The 24,131-nt window shown below is 40.0% G+C and overlaps 1 pseudogene; it reads right to left on the reverse strand.

Annotated features, from left to right (window-relative positions):
* Positions 1–595: 595 nt before the first annotated feature.
* Positions 596–18,360, reverse strand: LOC107809117 (organic cation/carnitine transporter 4-like; annotated as a pseudogene).
* Positions 18,361–24,131: the final 5,771 nt, after the last annotated feature.

Consider the following 24,131-nt stretch of genomic DNA (forward strand, 5'->3'; position numbering starts at 1 on the left):
ATCAAAAAGTCTATCAAACCTTGTCCGAATGACCTGAAATTTTGCACACACGTCATATTCAACACTACGGAGTTACTCCAACTTTCGGAATTTTATTCCGACCCTTTGATCAAAGTCTCACTATCGAACCGGAAACTTCAAAAATTCGAATTTCGGCATTTCAAGCCTAAATTAGCTATGGACCTCCAAAACACAATCCGATCACGCTCCAAATTCCGAAATCACCCAAAGGAGCTAACAGAACTCTCGGAATTCTATTCCGAGGCCGTCTTCACACTGTTCTGATTACGGTTAAATTTCCCAAACTTAAGCTCTCATTTAGGGACTAAGTGTTCCAAAACTTTCCGAAACTCAAAACTGAACATCCCGGTAAATCAAAATAGTAGAAATAAATACGGGGACAACAGTTAATAGGGGATCGGGGCATTAATTCTTAAGACGACCGGCCAGGTCGTCACACTTGCCTATGAAAACAAAACAAAGCAAAACAAACATAATACCAATTTTCTCTTTTAAGACCAACATTGAACTCTAACTATAAAGTTAGTACTGGAGGAAAAAAATAAGACGGTTTGGTAATTAAGACCAACTAATTTCAAGCAACTATACAGTAGTTTGCTTCGGCTTCTTGCAGTCCATCCATTGTGTCATAAAGTGGCCTGTTTAATGTCTCTGGCAGGTATATTACCCGCAACCCTCCAGCAATTCCACATGTCCCAAACACAGCAAATGGTATGCCTCCCCCTAAATCCACCATAATTGGTGCTAAAATTGCATCCATATGAGCCGCTTGAGTTGCACGGAATACACAAACAGCAAATTGAAAGTCCCAGCCATTGCAAATATCCCAAGAATTCCACACACTATGCGAACAGTTTTTCACGCTCCGTAACCTTTCATCAAGCTTCCAGCAAGACAGAAAATTCCACTGAGCCACATTGTCCCTACGGCTAACGGCTTTCGACCAAGCTGCCTGTCCAATATTATTGCGGTTAACAAATAGGCAGGAATTTCACCCGTGGCGTTTAGTGCAACGTTAGCGTAAAGATTGGTTCCGAGATTGACAGCATTCAAACTTATCACATAATAGACAACGGAACAAAAGAAGTTAATAGCCACAACTAAGATGAACCCAATCTGCGTGACAGGAAACCTTAGTACATCTAATAGGGATCCGTTTAACGCTTATTTGGTATCGGGTTCTAGCAATAGTCATTCGGATTGAGAAGTAGGAGCTTTGTCGTCATTCACTTCACTGTCGAGTGCAAGAAGAATGCCATCAGGAAGGTGTTTACCATTTGATATGGCGATTTCGTGCATGAACTTCATGGCTTCATCTACTTTATCTCTAACAAGGCACCAACGAGGTGCCTCGCGGAGGAAAGGAAGTACGAGAACAACGAGCAGAACAGATGATACTGAAGAAGCAATGTAAAGAGAGCACCACAGTTGGAAGAAATAAGCAATATCAGATCCACTAGAGAAAAAATAGAATGTGGGCATTGCTGCTACGCCAGGCCAGGACTGGCCAGGACAACGGGTTCAGTAGCAAGAACGAAAGCACAAAGGCCAGTGCCACCTGTGCTGAAACCGGAGAGAAGGCGGAATAAGGCATAGGTCCAATAGTCCGAAGAAAAAGCTGTTAAACAACCAAAGATAGCGTTCAAAATGCAAACGCTCGCGAGGGAGCCTTTCCTTCCTAATTTGGAGTCTGAGAGATGTCCAAATACTAACCATATTTAAAAGCGTTCCATATTTTCTCAACACCTCAAAGTTGGGATTGTATCAAAATTAGGGATATCTACTGTACCTTACATGGATGCTACTATAGTGTACTTGTTTTTCCCGTATAGTTTCAACTTGGAAAGGTATAAACGCCGAATTTAATTTACTCAACTAGATAATTAAAATTCTTTTGCTTTTTTAGCATGTCCCAAAAGAAATATCACATTTATGTATTTAGAAGCAACAATAAACTTTAAGATTCTTGTTTTAAGCTTAATGAAATTGTTAACCCTAGAAACTGATAACAATTGAATTTATACGTGGTTTTAAGGACACGTGATTTTACTTGGCACAAACTAAGAAAATATGTAAATTGATATTGAAATTGAATGTAAATAGAAATAAAAGTAAACCAAAAATAAACGTATAGCTTTGGCCCTCGAGCTAGGTCGCCCTCGAACCAAACAAATATTCTACTGGAAAGTATGATAGAGCAGCAGAGTATTGAAAGCTTAAGAGAAAGGTAGTATATTGCTTTGTGTAGCGTGAATATGATGCCTTTTACAAATGATCAAACCCCCTTTACATAGTAGTGGAGTCCTACCTTTGATACAATTCTAAATACAGTAAGAAATCCCATGATTAGCTAATTAATCGGCCTCTTCTTGATACATGTAGAGATTTCCGCCGTGATCCTCTCTCGATCACGGATATTTTGGCTTTCCGTTATTTGGCCCGTTATTTAAAAATTGACGCTGAAGGATGGAAGAAGAAAATGGATTGCCTGGCCTTAGAAAAGGAGACTGCTCCAGCCCAACTGGCCTCGGCTGAAAACCAGCTCCAAGGTATGAAAGAGGAAATCTCGGTGCGGACCAAGAAAATCGATGAGCTTCAGTCCCAATTGGGTTCAACAATTTCTGCTCGGGAGAACCTGGTTGGAGAGCTTGAAACGGCCAAATCAAAAATTAAGGTAGCCAAGGCTGATACTGATGCAATGGTGGCTATTTACCAAGACGATGCCGAAGCCACTCAGATTCGAGTAAAGGAGGTTGCCAAGGCCTCTCAGGTTCGAGCAGAGAGGGTCACCGAACATGCCAAATGTCAATCTCTGACACAACCCTGGTTCGCCCTCCGTGAACCATCGTGACGGCACCTAGTGAAATAAAAGAGTGTTTAAAAATGCCGCTTGGTATACAGAATATCAACTCTCGAAAACTAAATACATTTCCCAAAACTCGGAATCTCATGATCACACGCCTATGAATGTCTACAAGTATCTAACTCCAGAATATCTAACAAAGGAAAGAAAATACAGAAGGGCTAATACTTAAAAGGGAGAGTAGAAAGGGACTCTTCGATCTACGGAAGCGGTAGATATACCTCGGAGTCTCTACAAGCGCCTCATCTCAAGCGTGATAAGTTTGAGTGGAGGTACCTGGATCTAGACATGAAAAACATGTACAGAAAGGGCATGATTACACCACAACGGTACTCAGTAAGTGCCAAGCCTAACCTCGGTCGGGTAGTGACGAGGAAGGTCAGGGCCCTACTGAATTAAATAAAATATAAGGTATGAAAACATATGATAAAGCGGTACAGTTGAAAGATAATAATAAGAATTAAATACAGGATAAGAAGGATAACAACAACTGAAATAGAGGCAAAACAATCACAAGGAATACCACTCTTCACAAGATAATAACCGGGGATCTCTCAGTATCCCGAGGATCTCTTAGTACCCTCAATATATGTCAGGGATTTCTTGGTATCCCGAGGATCTCTCGGTATCCTCAATGTATGCTAGGGATCTCTTGGCATCCGGAGTATCTTTTGGTATCCTCAATATATGCTAGGGATCTCTTGGTATCTCGAGGATATCTTGGTATCCTCAATATACATGCTGGGGATCTCTCGGTATCCCGCACTTTAGTTCAAATCAAATACGTACAGGGGATCTCTCAGGATGCCGTCTCGTAGTCCCAAAGTAGAGTACACAGCAATAACACAAAGAATACTCAATTAAAGTCAAATTCATACCAAGGTAAAATAGGTAATTCTAACCTAGCATGCTTCACATAATACAATTAAGGAAGTTTAAGTAAATAAAGCAGTTAAGTTAATTAAACATGCTTCTCTAAGCTAACAACAGGCTTAAATTTCAAGTAATGTAGGCAGGAAAGGAAAAACACAATTAAAGCTACTTTAGTAAAACATGATTTTCAACAATTAGCACAAGTACACACTCGTCACTTCATGTACAAGGCATTTCAACTATCACAATACCAATCCTAAGGAGGATGTCCCTCACACAAGGTTAGGCAAGCCACTTACCTCGAACCAGCTCAAAATCAACCCGAAACCACACTTTTGCCATGAGTACTCGACTCCAAATGGTCCAAATATATTCAATGCATAATGTAAATAACACTTCAAGTAACTGATTCTACAATTAAATTCTAAGTTAAACACGAAATTAGGTAAAATGACCAAAATGCTCCTTGGGCCCACGCCTCGAAATCGGGTAAAATTTACATTTTCAGAATCCTCATACTCTCGCGAGTCTATATATATCAAGAACACTAAAATCGGAGTTCAATTGACCGTCAACTATCCATTTTAAAGTCTCTAAATCTCAAGCCCTAATTACCCATTTTGCACTGATTTTTCCTAATTTTCACCACTAATTAGACCTTTAATCACATATAAATGAGTTATGAAGTCAAAAATGTTACCTTCAAGTGATTCCCCTTTAGTTTCCTCAAAAATCTCCCTCAAAAGCTTCAATCCCGTTCAAAAATGGTGGAAAAATGAAGAAGGGTCGCGGATAGGCTATTTAAATACTACCCTGATTTAACCCTATGCGATCGCAGAAATACCTATGCGATCGTATAAGACAACTTCTTCAAAACAATGCGATTGCGACCAGCTCTATGTGATCGCATAGAGCAATTCCATCACCCCACCGCCACTTCAAGTCCTTCTATGCGAACACAAAGGTCTCTATGCGAACGTAATGACCAATACTGCTCACCCTATGCGATCACAATCCTTCCTTCGTGATCTCGATTCACAAAAATCGCCTACCCTCGAGTTACTCTACGCGATCGAGGATGGACTCACGCGATCGCAATGAACAAATCACTGCTGCTAAAATACCAGAAAACCAGCAATCTCCCAAAGACCAAAAGTGCCCGTTTGAGCATCTGAAATACACCCGAGGCCCCCGGGACCTCAACCAAATCTACCAACGTCTCCCATAACATTATTCAAACTTGTTCCAACCTTTGGAACGCTAAAAACAACATCAAAATACCAATTTAGCATCGAATTCAAGCATAAGAACTTCAAAAACTCTCAAAATACGCTTTTGATCAAAAAGTCTATCAAACCTCGTCCGAATGACCTGAAATTTTGCACACACGTCATATTCAAGACTATGGAGCTACTCCGACTTTCGGAATTCCATTCCGACCCTCGGATCAAAATCTCACTATTGAACCGGAAACTTCAAAAATTCAACTTTCGGCATTTCAAGCCTAAATTAGCTACGAACCTCTAAAACAAAATCCGAACACGTTCCTAAACCCGAAATCACCCAACGGAGCTAACGGAACCATCAGAATTCCATTCAGAGGTCGTCTTCATACTATTCTGACTATGATCAAATTTTCAAAACTTAAGCTCTCATTCAGGTACTAAGTGTCCCAAAACTCCAAATAATTCCTCCCGACAACTCACAATAGTGAAAACAAATATGGGGAAAGCAATTAATAGGGGATTGGAGCGTAAATTCTTAAAACGATCGGCCGGGTCGTCACAATCTCAAAGGGAGACCCTTGAGAAAATTCATGTTTGGGGATTTAACCTCACAACCGAGATCGAGAACGCTAAGGAGATCGAAGTTGAAGCTAGGGAATTAGCTTACCCCGATGATGATGATGACTCTGAAAGCTTGAGTGAATCCGATAGCGGAGAAGACCCCGAGGGCAGAGATGTCTCTCCTGGAGGCGACCAGGACACTTAGGCTTTTAAATAATTTTTGAATTTCTGTTGAGACCGCTTCGGCCTTTGTAACGAATTTCCATCGAGTCGTGTTGCCCTTGTAAAATATTTTTGATGAATATATAAAACTTTTTCGCTTCCATTTCTTCTGAGTCTGTTGTCCTTTTTTTGATTTATACAAAGGTCAGAACGCCTTAGCATAAAATTTGATATTGTCATAAAATTATGATGTTATCTTCAAAAGTCTAAGGTTTAGATGGTAAAGAGCGATAGTGAGTACTGCCCTCGACCGTTTCTGATCGGTAATCCCTGTTGATACCTAATTTTTCCCTCATATATTAAACATATATACATATACTTCAAAATAGTGCATATGCATCATCATTTGATTTATAAGCATACAAATATTTTTCATAATTTTTAAAGGCTTTAAACCAATTTATTCCTGCATTTTTATTATATATAAATATCCAATAATTATCCTTCAAATTATTTTAGGGTGATTTAATCATCCAAACTCATCATTTTATACTAATATGTATGTCTTAAAATAATTTACTGCATTTTTTACAATTACATTTGCATTTTTAGGCTAATTGCACACTTTTGCAATAATAGCCCATATTCATGTAAAATTACGATATTTATGCAAAAAATATCTTTTTATAGTTTTATAATGTTAAGTTATTATTTTTACTCATTTTAGTGCATAACAACTATTTTTTCTATTTATTAATTATTTTATAAATTATTTCTTGCTAAATATTGAGTATTTAAAAACTAGCCTAATTCTAAACCTATTCTTGGACCTAAACTACCCAATACACAAGCTCAATACTCCAGCCCAAACCAAATGACCTCTAACCCATTAACCTAACCGGTAACCCATTTAGTTAACCCGCCCCAGCCCCTCTTTAAAATCATAGCCGTTGATCTCGGAGATCAACGACCCACAATCAACCTAACCCTTTTAATTATACCCAAACCCCCCTTAACCCTAAACCATTCTCTACGATCCGCCGCTCTTAAACTCTCTCAAGCGCTCTCTTCGTCTCTGCAAACCCTAGCGTCGTAACCTCTAATCCTCTCCGATTCTGACTCAAAAATGGAATCAATCATTGATTCACTTACCTTATTAATCTCCTCTCACTAATGGTTACTCGTTTTTGATGTTACCTAGTTGCTTGCCTAAACATGGAAAATGGATCTCTTCAACTTCGAACCAAAAACTAGTTCAGTTCCTTTTCCATCTATGTTCGTTCTTGTTCTTTTATGGTATGAATCTCTGTATATCTTTGTGATTCTTACTTACCCTAAAGATTAGGGTTTTAGATATCTTTTATATCTAACTAAATATGGTTCGATTATGTGATTTTAAATGTTATCTCATCTATATGCATCCTATTATGTGTAAACTCGTTCTCCTCTGCTGATTTTTTACTTACCTTAAAATTAGGGTTTCAGATTCCTTTAAATCAAACCAAATCTGGTTCGATTCTTTGATTGTAAATAGTATTCCTGTCTATGTTCATTTTATTCTATGCAGGATGTGATCTTTTACCTTATTGCCTGTCGATTTGTGTACTTTACCTAAAATTAGGGTTTTGAAATTTTCTCCCTTTCTTTATTGATTTTGAGTGCTTTCCTTCCTAGTACTTGACTGATGATTTTTCATGTTTTTGTGTTCGACTGCACTGTATAAACCCCTCCCTATTCCCCTTTGAAATAGCTTCGGAATCATTAAGAACTACAAAAACAAAAGTTGTGTGCTCTTTGCTCTTTAATAATCTTGTTCTGCACTTTAGTTCCTGGCCGACTGAAAGCCAATGCTAGAAATTTTGAGTTCTTGTTCCTTTGGTGATATTCATAACACTATGGGCTTCCTTTCTTTCTTGTTTCATTTAACTAGTGAGTTACAAAACCTTCGCCATTTCATTTACACTTGCCTAACAATAGCATATGTTTTCACTTCTGAAGATTGTTGCTCGATATGTTTATGGGCTGTTCTAACTGTCTTACTTCAATTCCTGACTTTGCTAATCTAAATGTCATTACATTTATAATTTAAGACATGTTTAGACCTGCTTGGAGTTGGCTAATTCCCTTGGATCCTGCCAAGCAAATGTGTTACTGATAGCCATCTCTTGAAAGTTTAAGTTTGTTGTTAGCCATTTTATTTGAACATGCGCTCATATCCCCTTTTTAGATTAGTTGACTAAGTATGAATGTATTCTTTAAGTATGTAACAAGTCTGTTTCTGAATTTGCTGTGATGTAACCTGTTTTGTTCCTGTTTTGACTTCCCAGTAATTGCCCTAAGTAGTTCTCAACATGTTAGGTCCTGTTACTAATTGATATGATCCTTTCTTGTGACTCTAGCCTTCTGCAGTTAACATAATTTGAACTTTCTTTTTCTTCCTACTATGAGCTTGTAATTGAACTCATTTTCTGAAACTTGGTTAAATTTGTGTTAAATCCAAGCATGTCTATTATCTACTTTTGTGTGATCAATTTGGTTTTGTCCTTCAGTGGTGTTCCTTAACCTCATTCTATTCTTTTACTGTCTGGTCTCTTTGAGTTCTCCTTCTTAGCCAGCTGGAAGCGAAGGCTACTTAGATTCTGTCCTTTGACCTCCCTAGTGTGAGCACTTCTCAGGGTTCATTTGAGACCCTTGTGAACTCTGAAACACTAGGACTTGGTCCCTAGTTATTCTCTGAATCTCTCCTGTTAATCTCCCTAGTGTGAGCACTGCCCTAGGTTCTTGAAGCCTTTGGGAACTCTGACATACTAGGGCCTTGGTTCTCCATGCTCAGCTCTGTTTTATACCTACAGGGTGAATCACTTAATTCCTAGCTGCCTTATGTCCATGAAGATGTAATTTCTGGGCTATTGTGAAATATGGGAATGAAGGCCTGGCTTGGCCAAGGTGTATCTTTGGGCCTGCTATAGGCTCCCTATAGTTATTTTTTCTGTAATTTACTTTATTCATTCTGGGTCTATAATAATTCTTGTAATAACATTCTGGGGTATTAGTAAAATTGGGGAAGGGATTTTATCTTACATTTGCATTGAAATGGGTAGAAATCCCGCCTATAGGTATTTTATTTTTCTAAAAAATGTGTCATTATGCTCAAACATGTTTAGTTATTATGTGTTAGAAATTCTGCTTATAGGTTCTTGCTTATAGGTTCTTAATTTGGTTCAAATGTCTTATGCTTTCACCTGTTAGAAATCATGCCTATAGGATATTGAATGGTTAATACCTCAATGTGCGTATAGGATTATGTTAACATGCACACTACCTAATTTATGATTTAGATATCATGCCTATAGGATCTGAATAGAAATCATGCCTATAGGATTTGAAATCAATTTTAACTATGATAATAGAAATCCTATTTATAGGGTCTAAAATTAGTCTTAATTATTGCCATGCTCGTTTCTTTAAAGAGTTTTCAACACTTTGCTAATTATCACTATTAGGAACCATATCTATAGGACTCGACTATGTAATTCTAAACATACTTCTGTGATCACCATTATTAGTTACTACATGAATCACCTAGACATCATGCCTATAGGTTTTAATCTCTTATGCTTGTAATTAATAGGCAACTATATAGGCTTTTTTGGAAATCGTGTTAAAGGTAAGGACTTTGCACACGAAACTGCCTACTTATTAAAAATCCAAAATCACATAGAGATCCTGCCTATAGGGTTCTGCAACCTTAACTTGTTAAAATCTGCAACTGTCAAATGCTCAATGTGTTTGCGTGCATTCGTTGTCAAAGTGTGGAGGTTAACTTGAGCCCTTAATTGCTTTTATATGAAGTCCAACTTGTTTTGCCTGTCGATTAGTTTTATCATTTGAGCAGCCTAAGTTGAAGTCTAGAACTACCTAAATAGAGGTCCAAAGCCTCCTGGACCATAGGCATGAGACAAGTAGCGCACACATAGGGTGCAGTTTAGAACCAACTAGTGCGCTTTAGTTAACAACTTAAAGATAATAATGGGGTAGCAGGAGATGATAGTCTTTTCCCGCTGAATAATATGAGTAAAACCCTATTTTGAGGGAGTTACAAAGTATTATTTATATTGCACGGGGTGATCATTTAGGCTAAAATTTTTAGGACCCCCCATCTTGTGTTTAAATCAATTACTTGTATTTAATAATAAACTTCGACCCCCCATCTTGTGTTTAAATCAATTACTTGTATTTAATAATAAACTTCCCAAATCCCTTGTTTTCTTAGCTTTGATTACATAGAGTAATTCATATAATTGAGTCCGGTCAGGACCCACAGTTGTGGACCTCAAAGAGTGTCTAATACCTTCTCTTCAAGGTAATTTTGAGCCCTTACCCAATCTTTGGTAATACAAACTAGTCAAATAGAGTTATCTGCAAAATAGGTGCCCTAACGCACCTCAAACTCGTTAGGTGGCCACTCTGTCTTTTTGCACAGTGATTAAAAGAGTTTTCAAGTGTTGAAAACCCAATTTCGCGAGAAAAAGTGGCGCGACAATCCCTGAGCGAATGTTCAAACTTGAATTAAGGTAGCCCTTAGGCTTAACACGTATCTTAGATTTGGGGTAATAATTCGATTTTGAATCAATTTGATCGGGCTTCATAGATAGTCCCTGAGTAAGGATTTTCTCGAACTCGATTTAAAGTAGCCATTAGGCCTTTGTATTTTTGCTTTCTTTTGTATCTTTTTCAAGGACATTTTAGTTGTTGTAACTTTTGTGTTTGGCCGATTTGGCCTTTGTAAAAAGATCTTTTATGTATATATATAAGGCTTTCTATCCTTTTCAGGTCTCAAAATTTTTTCCTTTGCTTTATCATTCATATTTGCAAAGGTTGGAATGCCTGAGCATGAAATAATAAGGTTGTGTTTGAGGGTTCGAACAAAACCCTACCTTTATTGCCTTTCTGGGTTAAGGCGTTATCCGGGTTTGAATTTACCAAAATTTTCTCCCGAAAATATCTTAAGTTTGCGATTTTGCCGAGGGTAGCCTTTAGAACCGGTTGTGAAAGAATTTTTTCTTTTTTAAAGGCCTATTTTTGTTACGGATTTTAGACATCGCCAAACCGTGTTAAACTGGCCATAGCCTTTTAGCTCGGGTGTAGCCCAGTGAGATTGCTTAATTTAATAGTCCCCAAGTGGGTATGGTCGTGGCCTTTAAAATTCGGGGGTTGCCTGATAGGTCTTATATCGACGATATTTTGATAGCTCGATCTATTTCGAAGTTGATTTTTGAATGACAGTCCCCGAGTAAGAGAGTGACCGTCCGAATTTTGATTATAATCAGCACCTGAGCCTATTTTCTTAAAAGATTGAAAGTACCGGATTGTAAAGTGGAAATTTTTCCAAGACATAAGATAATTACAAGGAAAGTACTTCTATTTATTCTTGTCAAAAATAGTCATACATGCGTACATGTTTTATGTCAGAGCACGAGCAGTCTAAATGGGCACGGTTCGTTTTGACCATTTGGCCTTTACAATAAATCCAACCTATCGAGACCCTTCTATTTCGAAATAATTTCTTTGCTAGAACAATTTGATATCTGAGGGTAACCCCCATCCCCCTAGTATTCGAGGTTGATTGTAAAGAAATCTCGTATACTGTAAACACAGTTTGGATACCGATTCGTAATCAACCTCTAATTCTAAGTTAGCACGATCTATTATTGCCTCATTAAAAACCCTACTGGAAAACCCATTTGGGACAAAACCAGTCTAAGGAAAAAAGATTGCAACACGTTCTTTCAGAACTAAAGACTTCATGATGATAAATCTACCGATGTCTCTTGTTGACCACCTGCAAGTGTTAGTTTAAAACAAAAAGGAAAATAGAAAAGGGTCGTACCTTAGCAGTAATATCATCTTAGGTGAGATACATTCCAATTGCTCGGTAGTTTTTCCCCATTCATCATTCCGCGCTTGTAAGATCCCTTTCTGGTGACTTCAAGAATCTGGTATGGTCCTTCCCAGTTTGGGCCCAATTTACCTTCGTTCGGATTTCGAGTATTTAGGGTGACTTTCCTTAGTACCAAGTCCCGAATGCTGAAATATCAATGATTGGCTCTTTGATTATAGTATCTCTCGATCCGTTGTTTTTGGGAGGCCAATCGGACGATGGCGGATTCACATCTTTCATCTAATAATTCTAGGCTTGTATTCATAGTCTTGTTATTTGACTCTTCTGTCGCATATCGAAACCTGATGCTTGGTTCTCCGACCTCGACCGATTTTAGAGCTTCGACACCATAAACTAATGAAAATGGGGTAGCACTGGTACTAAACTTCGATATTGTACGGTATGCCCAAAGAACCTAGAGTAGAATTTCCTTCCACTTCCCTTTTGCGTCAGTTAACCTCTTCTTAAGGTTCTGGATGATGGTTTTGTTGGGTGATTCGGCCTGTCCATTTTTGTTGGGATGATAAGGTGATGATAGGATTCTTTTTATCTTGTGATCCTCGAGAAATTTAGTCACCTTGCTGCCGATGAACTGCTTTCCATTAACACATACAATTTCGAAAGGCATCCGGAATCGACATATGATGTGATCCCAAATGAAGCCGATGACTTCCTTCTCCCTGACTTTATCGAAAACATGTGCTTCAACCCACTTAGAGAAATAATCAGTCATAAATAAAATAAATTGAGCTTTACCTGGGGCACACAGAAGAGGGCCAACGATGTCCATTCCCCACTTCATGAACGGCCATGGGGACAAGACCGAATAGAGTAACTCCCTAGGTTGATCAATCATCGGTGCATGTCTTTGGCAGTTGTCACATTTTCAAACAAACTCTTTCGCATCTTTCTCCATGTCGACCCAGTAGTATCCGGCTCTGATTACTTTGTGGACAAATGATTCATCACCAGAATGATTTCCGCAAGTGCCCTCGTGGACTTCCCTTAGAACATATTCGGTATCTCCCGGTCCCAAACATATTGCTAACGGACCATCAAACATCCTTCTGAACAAAGTCCCATCTTCGGACAAGGTGAATTATGATGCCTTTGTGCGCAGGCCCTCGATTCTTTTGAGTCCGAGGGAAGCTTTCCGTTCTTCAAATATTCTATGTATTTGTTTCTCCCATCCTAGGTCAAACTTATGGAGTTTACCTCGTCGTGGCCTTCCTCGACCACTGACCTCATGAGTTGCACGACAGGCCCCGAATTGAGTTTGTTGTTTTTGACCGATGGACCTAGGTTTGCTGGGGCATCAGCTTCGATGTTCTGATCTCGAGGCACATGTTGCAAAGTCCATTCCTTGAATCGGTGTAGAGTTACTTATAGCTTGTCCAGGTATCTTTGCATTCATTCTTCTCGGACTTCAAAGGTTCCATTAACTTGATTTACAATGAGCAGGAAGTCACATTTGTCTTTGATTACCTCCACTCCCAAGCCTTGGCTAGTTCGAGACCTACAATCATGGCCTTATATTTGGCCTCGTTGTTAGTTAATTTTGCAGTCCTAATAGATTGTCTAATCACGTTACTTGTGTGTTGTTTTGACATGATGCCGAGTCCGGACCCTTTTACGTTCGAAGCACCATCCATAAAGAGGGTTCAGATTTCCGAGGATGTACCCAATAGTTCTTTTTCGACCACGGGTACTAAGGCAGGTGTGAAATCAGCCACAAATTCTGCCAAGATCTAAGACTTAATGGTTGTTTGGGGTCGATACTCAATATCATACATGTTGATTTCTACAGCCCATTTGGCCAATCGTCCTGAAAGTTCGGGCTTATGCAAAATATTTCGAAGAGAATAAGTCATTACAACACATATGGGATGACATTGAAAGTATGGTTTTAGCTTCCTAGAGGCGTTTATCAAAGCGAGCGCTAATCTTTCTAGATGGAGATATCTAGTTTCAGCCTCTCCTAAGGTCCGACTAACATAATAGATAGGGAATTGTGTACCTTGTTCTTCTCAGACCAGGACTCCACTTATCTCTATCTCCGATATTGCCAAATACAAGTAAAGTTATTCATCTGCCCTCGGTGTGTGAAGCAACAGCATGCTCGATAAGTATCGTTTAAGCTCCTCCAAGGCTTTTGGCATTCCGTGGTCCATGTGAAGTTATTATTTTTCTTTAGCAATGAAAAGAATCGATGGTTCTTATCGAAAGACCTCGATATGAATCGCCCTAGAGCGGCTATGTGCCCCGTTAACCTCTTTACGGCCTTTATGTTGTCTACTACCGTGATGTATTCAATAGATTTCATTTTGTTGGGTTGATTTTGATTCTTCGATTAGATACTATGAAGCCGAAAATTTTCTAGAGCCGACCCCAAATGTACACTTTTCTGGGTTGAGTTTCATGTTTTATTGTATACCGAGAGTTTTTGCAAATTCTTCAAATGGTCCTCTGCTCGCAGGGGCTTACCTAGCATGTCATCAATATAAACTTCCATAGATTTCCCTATTTGTTCTTCGGACATTTTTTACTAGGCTATGATAAGTTGCACAAGCATTTTTAATCTGAACGACATTACATTATAATAGTAGGTCCCATACTTAGTGATGAATGAGGTCTTTTCCTGGTCTTCCAGGTTCATCTGTATTTGGTTGTACCCGGAATAGGCATCGAGAAAACTAAGGATCTCGTAGCCGTTCGTGGCATCGATCATGCGATCAATATTAGGCAAAGGAAAAGAATCCTTGGGGCATGCTTTATTTAGGTCTTTGTAACCTAGACACATCCTAAGTTTGTTCCCCTTCTTAGGGACTACTACTACGTTTGTTAACCATTCAGGATATTTTACTTCACGGAAGGACCCTATTTTGAGAAGTTTGGTTACCTCATCTTTAATGAAAGTGTGTTTGACCTCAGATTGGGGTTTTCTTTTTTGTTTCACCTGATGAAACTTCGGGTCTAGGCTTAGTTTATGGGTGGTAATTTCCGATGGGATCCCTGTCATATCGAGATGAGTCTAGGCTTAGTTTTAAGGAATTGAATAAGTTTTCCCCTAAGCTCGGGAGCTAGCCCTGTGCCCAGGTATACCTTTCGTTCGGGATGGTATTCGACCAGTATGATTTTTTCCAACTCTTCGATCGTTGACTTAGTGGCATCAGAATCATCGGGGACTATGAAAGATCGAGGAACCCCATAGTCATCATCCTCGTCAGTCCTTTGCTTCTTTGATTAGGTTCGAGGACGGCGTCTGTTGTTGCTATTTGACTTTCTGTTTCCCTTCGAATTTGACCCCTTCATTGATGAGAGTGCCGATATCGGTATTACTTCATTGACAGTAAACATTTCCTTGACGGTGGGTTGCTCTTTGTAGACTATTTTGACTCCCTCTGCCATTGGGAACTTTAGAACCTGGTGAAGGGTTTAGGATACCGCTCTCATGTTGTGGATCCATGGCCTCCCGAACGGGGCATTGTACCTCATATCGCCCTCGATCACATGGAACTTTGTCTTTTAAATGGTCCCAACCATGATCACTGGTAAAGTTATTTTGCCTTTTGTGGTTTCACACGCCATGTTGAGCCATTTAGCACTCGGGCTGCGGGCACAACCTGATCCTGTAGACCGAGATGTTCTACGACCCTCGATCAAATAATGTTGGCCGAGCTACCTGGATCAATTAAAACACATTTAACTTGAGTCTTAATCATATGTACTGATATTACCAGTGCGTTGTTATGGGGTTTCACGATCCCTTCTACATCCTCATAATTGAAAGTAAGGTCCCTTCTGGTACATAATCCCGAGTTCGCTTCTCCCTTGTGATCGACTCCTTGGTGCGTTTTAATACTTGTCCTTGAGGAATATCTACCCCTCCAACGATCATGTGAATCATATGTAGTGGCTCTTCTTTCTTGTTTTTTCTGTTAGAATCTCTATTTTTTAAGTGATTCTTGGCCCGATCGCTTAAAAATTCTCGAAGATGCCCTGCGTTGAACAAACGAGCTACTTTCTCCCTTAGCTGCCTGCAATCTTCTGTTGTATGGCCATGGGTTCCATGATACTTGCACATTTGGTTGGGATTTCTCTGGGCTTGATCGATCTACAGAAGTCGAGGCCACTTGTATCTTTGATACGTTCGATGGCTGATATGATGGCGAATGCATCAGCGTTGAAGTTATACTTTGATAGTCGCGGTGCTTCTTTGGGCCCGACATCCATATTGAAACCATTCTTGCTCATGAGCCCCTCGGAACTCTAACCCCGATCATTTATCCTTTCACCTTAAATAGGGTTGCGTCTAGGTCCGTTATCTCTCTGGTCTCTATTGTATTGCCGGTAGCGATCCCTGTTCGAGCGTGGCTCTTAGTCGATGTCCCTTTTGAATCTGTCAACGGGCCTGATAGGATAAACGGACCCAGAAAGAGTCCCTAGCTAATCGTATTCGACCCTAATCTTTTATTGGTACCGATTATACACATCGGCCCAGGTAACAACTCGGTATTCAATCAAGTTCTGTTTTAATTGTTGTGAAGCCACAGAGCTTCGTACATTTAATCCTTGAGTGAAGGCCTGAACGGCCCAATCATTGGCGACTGGTGGTAGATCCATATGCTCCATTTGAAACCGATACACAAAGTCCTTGAGCATCTCGTTATCTTTCTGCCTCACCTTGAACAGGTCTGACTTCCTAGTCTCGACCTTTATAGCTCCGGCATGCGCTTTAACGAAGGAATCTGCAGGCATAGCAAAAGAATCAATGGAGTTGGGTGGCATGTTATGGTACCATATCATCACTCCCTTCGACAAGGTCTCCCCGAATTTCTTCAATAATACGAACTCGATCTCATTTTCCTCCAGATTATTCCCCTTAATCGCACATGTATAAGAAGTGACATACTCGGTGGGGTTGGTCGCTCCATTATACTTGGGAATTTCTGGCATGCGGAACTTCTTGGGAATCGGTTTTGGAGCCGCGCGCGAGGGAAAGGTTTTTGCACGAACTTCTTTGAATTTCAAACCCTTCAAAATTGGTGGTGCCCCAGGAATTTGATCAACCTTGGAATTATAGGTTTGCACCTTTTTGTCATTTGCTTCAATTTTCTTCTCCCCCGATTTAATTCGTTTTGTTAATTCCTTGAGAATTTTTATGATTGCGGTATCGGTCCCTGATTCACCGTTGTTTGATATCTTTGACGCCGATTCAGCCATACGAACAACTTCCTATGATGGCTCGGGTTCGATCTTGCTTGGTGCATGGTTCTGGTTTTGGAGTTGTGCTATTGCAGCTTGTTGAGCCTACAACATTTTGAAAAAAAAATGAGGAAGGCTGATCACGCCTTCCTCATCGCCTTATGCGTTCTGACCGGTTGATCGAACGTCTCTGCGTACATTATTTTTAGGATCGACGGCCAAATTTGAATTAATGGCAATATGGGAACTAACGTTGATTGGGTCTGCGGCGGGGACTCCATCGAAGTCAACTGGTGGTACTTCATTCCCTGGGGAGGCTATGTTGTCATTCTCACCATGGACACTGAGGCCACTGTCTGTGTATGTGTGTGGTGCTTGAGAGTTTGACATGCTGATCCTGGAATCAAAGATACTCACAAGAACAAGTATAAAATAGTGTGTGTTACGAAAGTTAGTACCAGACAATCACTATTATTCTTAGCCCCATGATGGATGCCAAACTGTTTACCCTAAAAATGGATAACAATTGAATTAATACGTGGTTTTAATGATACATGATTTTACTTGGCACAAACTGAGAGAATATGTAAATTGTTATTGAAATTGACTGCATATAGAAATAAAAGCAAACCAAAATAAACGTATAGCTTTGGCCCTCGAGCTAGGTCGCCCTCAAACCAAACAAATATTATACTGGAAAGTATGAACAGAGCAACAGAGTATTGAAAGCTTAAGAGAAAGGTAATATATTGCTTTGTGTAGTGTGAATATGATGCTCTTTACAAATGATCAGACCCCCTTTATATAGTAGGGGAGTCCTACCTTTGATACAATTCTAAATACAGTAAGAAATCCCATGATTAATTAATTAATCGGCCTCTTCTTGATACATGTAGAGATTTCCGCCGTGATCCTCGCCCGATCACGGATATTTTGGCTCGGTAAACTTCCCTCGATCTTGCTCGACCTCTATCCTGCCTGGTTTCAATCTTTGCCAACCTCTATCTTGATCGGTCTCTGGGCCTAGAGCTCGACAATCTAACTTTGTACCATGGTCCGATATAACATGGGATCGAACCTTGACCTGCCTCGTTCTAGGATATGTCCGATTTTGACCGTATACATAACTAATTTATAATCACATAAATATTTAATGAAAACAAAGGCATACTGATCATGCAGCCAGCAAAAAATATCGATTGGACAAGCCCAATCTTAAACTTGTGTCCACATATCAATCCGAGCTCTGACACTGTAGAACTTCCTAACCACTACCACGAGCCAGGCTCAAGGTCACACACTCTCCATTGCTAAAGAACGATGTCTAGTCAAATACCGTCATACTGGTTCACGATCCGCGTAAATCATGATAATATTGTGAATCCTCTCCAGCGTCCAAGCCAGGCTGGTTAGAACATTTTCATAGCGAAGATGTAAAACAGATACACCAAGTATCACAGCTGCCACCACCCAAACTCCCCGCAGTGCTTTTCTAACATTTCATCCATTGTTATCTTCTTAGGAGAGATGAGTGGCGGCGAGAGGTCTAAATAGTTGATTGCTAATGCGTTTGAGAACATATGTCTTGGTGTTAATTTGTCCATCGGTTGAGTGCATACTTTTAGGAAAGAAATTTGATGAATCCCTGTATAGAGTTAGAGGCATATGTGATTTTACTTGTTTAACTTCAAGGTGAAATATTCGTTTTTTATCCGTAATTTAATGCATAATGGTTTATATGATACTTTTAGTGCCGTGAAGCATGCTCGTTTTTGACTCCAATAATCGATGCCCTCCCCTTTTCACTCATTTTGATTTTCTCGTGAAAGCACGAATTAGGAAGTTCCATTTTTTGAAGTTTGGTTTAAGAAGGGGACATCACTTTGCAGGGATTGTCTTCAAATGTCATAAATGTGACATTTTAGAATTCAGAACCAAGGTCATTTTTAAACCAGTACAGTTATGTAGGATTGGCAACTTATATGAGCCAGCTTCGCCATACAAAGTCATTTGTTTGATTTGAGAGTTAGAATGTTGAATTTACCTTAAGCAATGCAGACTTATGTAAATTGAAAATGATATTAGATAAACTTATATTCATGTAATCATGCCCTTATAGTGTTTAGCATTTGTCGGAGAGCATGATTGAAATTCAACACATTCCAATTAGCTTTTTTTTAATTAAATTCATGCTTAAGTAGTTCATCTATGACCTTTATTTTTGTCTGCACTTGATCTTATAGAATTTATCCTTGTAATAAATGGCCATGTGAAGTCACCTCATAAGTAGGAAGATTGAACCTCAAGGACCTGTTTCCCGTGAGTTGGTCCTATTAGGACAATTACCAAAGATAAAAGATTATAAGGGTCAATCATCATCAAAAGTAGAAAGCTTTCTTTTAAGTCCTAATTCTAAAATTAGGAAAGTTGTCTTCATCACTTAACAAAATGGCTTTAACATTCTAAAATGAAATAGACTCATTAAATATTGTCTATAACTATCTATACTAGCATAATTAGCTAGAGCATCAGTGTCACTGTCACCATACAAATCTACCATGTCGTGATGGCGCCTAACGTGGAACTAGGCAAATCGACTCTTTTACCAAAATAACCTGATAATCCAAAATAAAGATTTCTTTAAGCTATTAATTAATAAAACTTTATAATATAAGTCTAGATAATAAAGTGCGGAAAAAAAACCCGACATTGGAGTGTCACTAGTCATGAGAAACTACTAAAAACTGTCTAAAATTGCTAAGACTAATACAGTCTGGGAAAAACTACTTATAACAACTAAAGGAAGATAGGAGGGAGAAGAGCAGGGCTGCGATCGCCATGTAGATACCTTGCTAAATCCACGAATTCGCGACGGATAGAAATCACACGTCCAGCAACCCCTGGATCCGCACACAAGGTGCAGGGAGTAATGTAAGTACACCAACTCAGTAAGTAATAAAGGTAAATAAAGACTGAGCAGCAAGAAACAAAAAATCGACGTCATTAAATCTCAATAAGTACAACATGCTTTCAAATCAATATATGAGTGAAATCATCTCGTTTAAAATCCAATTTTGGTAAAAATCATTTAAAGATATTTTTCAATAGTTTCAACAGAGATTTAATGCAATTTAGAGTAAAAATGATGAAAGTCAAAAATAGCCCCTCGGGTAAACACGAATCATAAATCGCCCCTCGGGTATAGCATCACTCATAATCAGCCCCTCGGGCAAACCTCACAGTCACTCGTAAACAACCCTTCGGCACAACATGAATCAAGAACAGTCCCTCGGGCAAAAGCATAATATCACTCACTCAGGGTACCTGCGCTCACTAGGTGTACAGACTCTGGAGGGGGTCCTACATCCCAAGCTCTATAACAAGCCACCTCGTAGCATAAATCAATCAGGCCCTCGGCCTCTTATAATCATAAATCAGTAACATCATGCTGCGGCGCGCAACCCGATCCCATAATATCCTCATAACACAGGCCCTCGGCCTCACTCAATCAGAAATCTCTCAAGCCACTCGGGTTATCATTAAAATAGGGTGCTCAGCCCAAAATATCATTTTATGCATAAAAATGGAGTAATAAAGACTGAGTTATGAAATTAGTAAACATAGCATGATTGAGTGTAGATCTTAAAACAAAAACAATGAGAGGATAATAAGAAAAGACCTCTAAGGTCCAAACACCATTGGCACGAGGCCTAAATATGGCGTTCAGCCCATATGCTCGTCACCTAGCATGCGTGTCACCTCACAATAGTAAAATGATGTAAAATTCGGGGTTTCATACCCTCAGGACAAGATTTACAATCATTACTTACCTTGAACCGGTCAAATCCCTACTCCGCGATGCCTTTGCCTCTTGAATCGGCCTCCAAACGTCCCGAATCTAACCAAAAGCAATATAATGTGATCAATATAGGCCAAGGGATCACTTCCAAACAAAAAACTATCAATTTAGACCAAAATCTCAAAATTCACACAAATCTAGCCCTCGGGCCCATGTCTCAGAATCCGTCAAAAATCACAAAACTAGAAACTCCTTTCACCCACGAGTCTATACATAGACAATTCATAATAATCCGACATCAAATGGTCCCACAAATTCTCAAATTAAACTCTCCAATTTCAAGCCCTAATCCCCTCAATCTCATCCCTAATTTATTCTAATTCCAAGCTTAAACAACTGAAAATTATCTTAATAACAAGTATTATGCTCAAGTAACTTACCTCAATGAATATCCCCTTGATTCCGTCTTCAAAACCCTCCAAAAGCCTCAAAATCCGAATGAAAAATGGTGAAGAATGGCCAAAATTCTCGAAGGGTTCCTTAACTTTCTGCCCAAGCATCTCGCACTTGCGGCCCTTTACCCACATCTGCGTGACCGCTTCTGCAGTCAAAACAACCGCATTTGTAGCTTTCACTTAAACACCCAATACCGCATCTGTGCCCCAGGCACCGCACCTACGGGCCCGCAGATGCGTCAAGCTCACCATATCTGCGGTTCTTCTCTTGGCCCACAAATTCTGTATCTATGGCTTCTCCACCGCATCTGCGGCCTTACACCTACAATCCCCAATCCGTAGGTGCGGAAACATCAGAAGCAGCAGCTTCAACTGCACCATTCCATTTCTAATTCCCCCATTAACCATCCGAATTCATCCCGAGGCCCTCGGGACCTCTACCAAATATACCAAGAAGTCACATATCAATATTCAAACTTAGTCAAACCTTCGGAACACTCAAAACAACATCAAAACACCAAATCACCCTCGGATTCAAGCCTAAGAACTTCTAAACTTATGAATTCCGCAAACGATGCCGAAACCTACCAAATCACCTCCGAATGACCTGATATTTTGCACACACATCATAAATGACACTACAGACCTAATCAAATTTCCAGAATTCCATTCTGACCCCGATATCAAGATTTTCACTACCGACTGGAAAATGCCAAATTTTCAATTTTGCCAGTACAAGCCTAAATCTACCACGGACCTCTAATTTACATTCCGAACATGCTCCTAATTCCAAAATCACTTAACGGAGCTAACCAAACCATCAGAATTCACATCCGAGATGATTTACACATAAGTCAATATCCAGTTGACTTTTCTAACTTAATCTTCTAAATAAGAGACTAAGTGTCTCTTTCCACTCTAGAACCACTCCGGACCCGCACCAACAAACGTTCATCCTCGAATGAGTCTAGAAACATACTTGAAGCCTCAAATAGGTGTGGATATCTGCTGTGCATCTCCATCTTGGTCTCCCAAGTAGCCTCCTCCACGGGCCGACATCTCCACTGCACTTCCACTGAAGCTATATCCTTTGATCTCATCTTTCGGACCTGCCACTCCAAAATAGCCACTGGCTCCACATCATAAGTCAAATCATCGTCTAAATCAACCGTGCTGAAATCCTAAATATGAATCAGATCATCGATATACTTTCGGAGCATAGAAACATGAAATACCAGATGCACCCCCGACAAGCTAGGTGGCAAAACAAGCTCACAAGCTACCTCCCTAATCCTTCGAAGCACCTCGAAAGGCCCAATGAACCGAGGGCTCAACTTGCCCTTCTTCCCAAATCTCATAACACCCTTTATGGGTGAAACCTTCAATAGAACCTTCTCCCTAACCATGTAAGACACATCACAAACCTTCCTGTCAGCATAACTCTTTTGTCTTGACTGAGCTGTACGAAGTCACTCCTGAATCACCTTCACCTTGTCCAAAGCATCCTGTACCAAGTTTGTACCCAAAGCCTAGCCTCGCCCTTCTCAATCCAAACCACTTGAGATCTATACCGCCTCCCATATAAAGCCTCAAATGGAGCCATCTGAATACTCGACTGATAACTGTTGTTATATGCAAACTCCGCAAACGGTAGAAACTAGTCCCATGAACCCCCAAAATCAATGACACAAGCGCGCAACATGTCCTCTAGTATCTGAATAGTGCGCTCAGACTGTACGTCCATCTGAGGGTGAAAGGTTGTGCTCATCTCAACCTGAGTACCCAACTCTCACTGCATGGCCCTCCAAACTGCGATGTAAATTGAGTACCTCTATATGAAATGATGGAAACTAGGATACCATATAGGCAAATAATCTCTCGGATATAAATCTCAGCTAACCACTCTGAAGAATAGGTAGTACACACTGAAATGAAGTGTTCGAACTTGGTCAGCCGATCCACAATCACCTAAATAACATCGAACTTCCTCAAGGTCTGTGGGAGTCCAACTATGAAATCTATAGTGATCCGCTCCCACTTCCACTCTGGAATATCTATCTGCTGAAGCAAGATACCCGGTCTCTGATATTTATATTTTACCTGCTGACAATTGAGGCACCGAGCTACAAACCGTACTATATCTTTCTTCATTCTCCTCTACCAATAGTGCTGTCTCAAATCCTGATACATCTTCGCGGAACCTGGATGGATGGAATTCCGCGAGCTTTGGGCCTCCTCCAGAATCAACTCCCAAAGCCCATCTATATTGGGCACACATATCCGGCCCTACATAATCAATACCCCATCATCACTAATAGTCACATCTCTGGCATTGCCGTACTGAACTCTATCCTTGAGGACAAGCAAATGAGGGTCATCATACTGGCGCTCTCTGATACGATCAAACAAGGAATACCGAGAAACCACACAAGCTAGGATCCGACTGGGCTCCGAAATATCCAACCTCACAAATCGATTGGCCAAAGCCTGAACATCAACCGCCAGAGGTCTCTCCCAACATGAATAAATGGAAGGCTGCCCATGCTCACCGTCTTCCTCCTCAAGGCATCGGCCACTACATTGGCCTTTCCCGGATGATACAAAATAATAATATCATAGTCCTTTTGCAGCTCCAACCATCTCTGTTGCTTAAAATTGAGATCCTTCTACTTGAACAAGTACTTGATGATACGATGATCAGTAAATACCTCACAAGACACACCCTAGAGATAATGCCTCCAAATCTTCATCGCGTGAACAATGACAATTAACTCCAAATCATGAATATGGTAGTTCTTCTCACGGGGCTTCAACTGACGAGACGCATAAGCAATCACTCTACCATCCTACATGAACACGCACCCAATACCAACCCGAGAAACATCAAAATATACCGTATAAGAACCTGAAGCTGATGGCAATACTAATACTGGAGTTGTGATCAAGGCAGTCTTGAGCTTTAGAAATCTCGCCTCACACTCATTCGACCACCTGAAAGGAGCACACTTTTGAGTCAATTTGGTCA

This window comes from Nicotiana tabacum, chromosome 10 (assembly GCF_000715075.1).
Source record: "Nicotiana tabacum cultivar K326 chromosome 10, ASM71507v2, whole genome shotgun sequence".
NCBI classification, from domain to species: Eukaryota; Viridiplantae; Streptophyta; class Magnoliopsida; order Solanales; family Solanaceae; genus Nicotiana; species Nicotiana tabacum.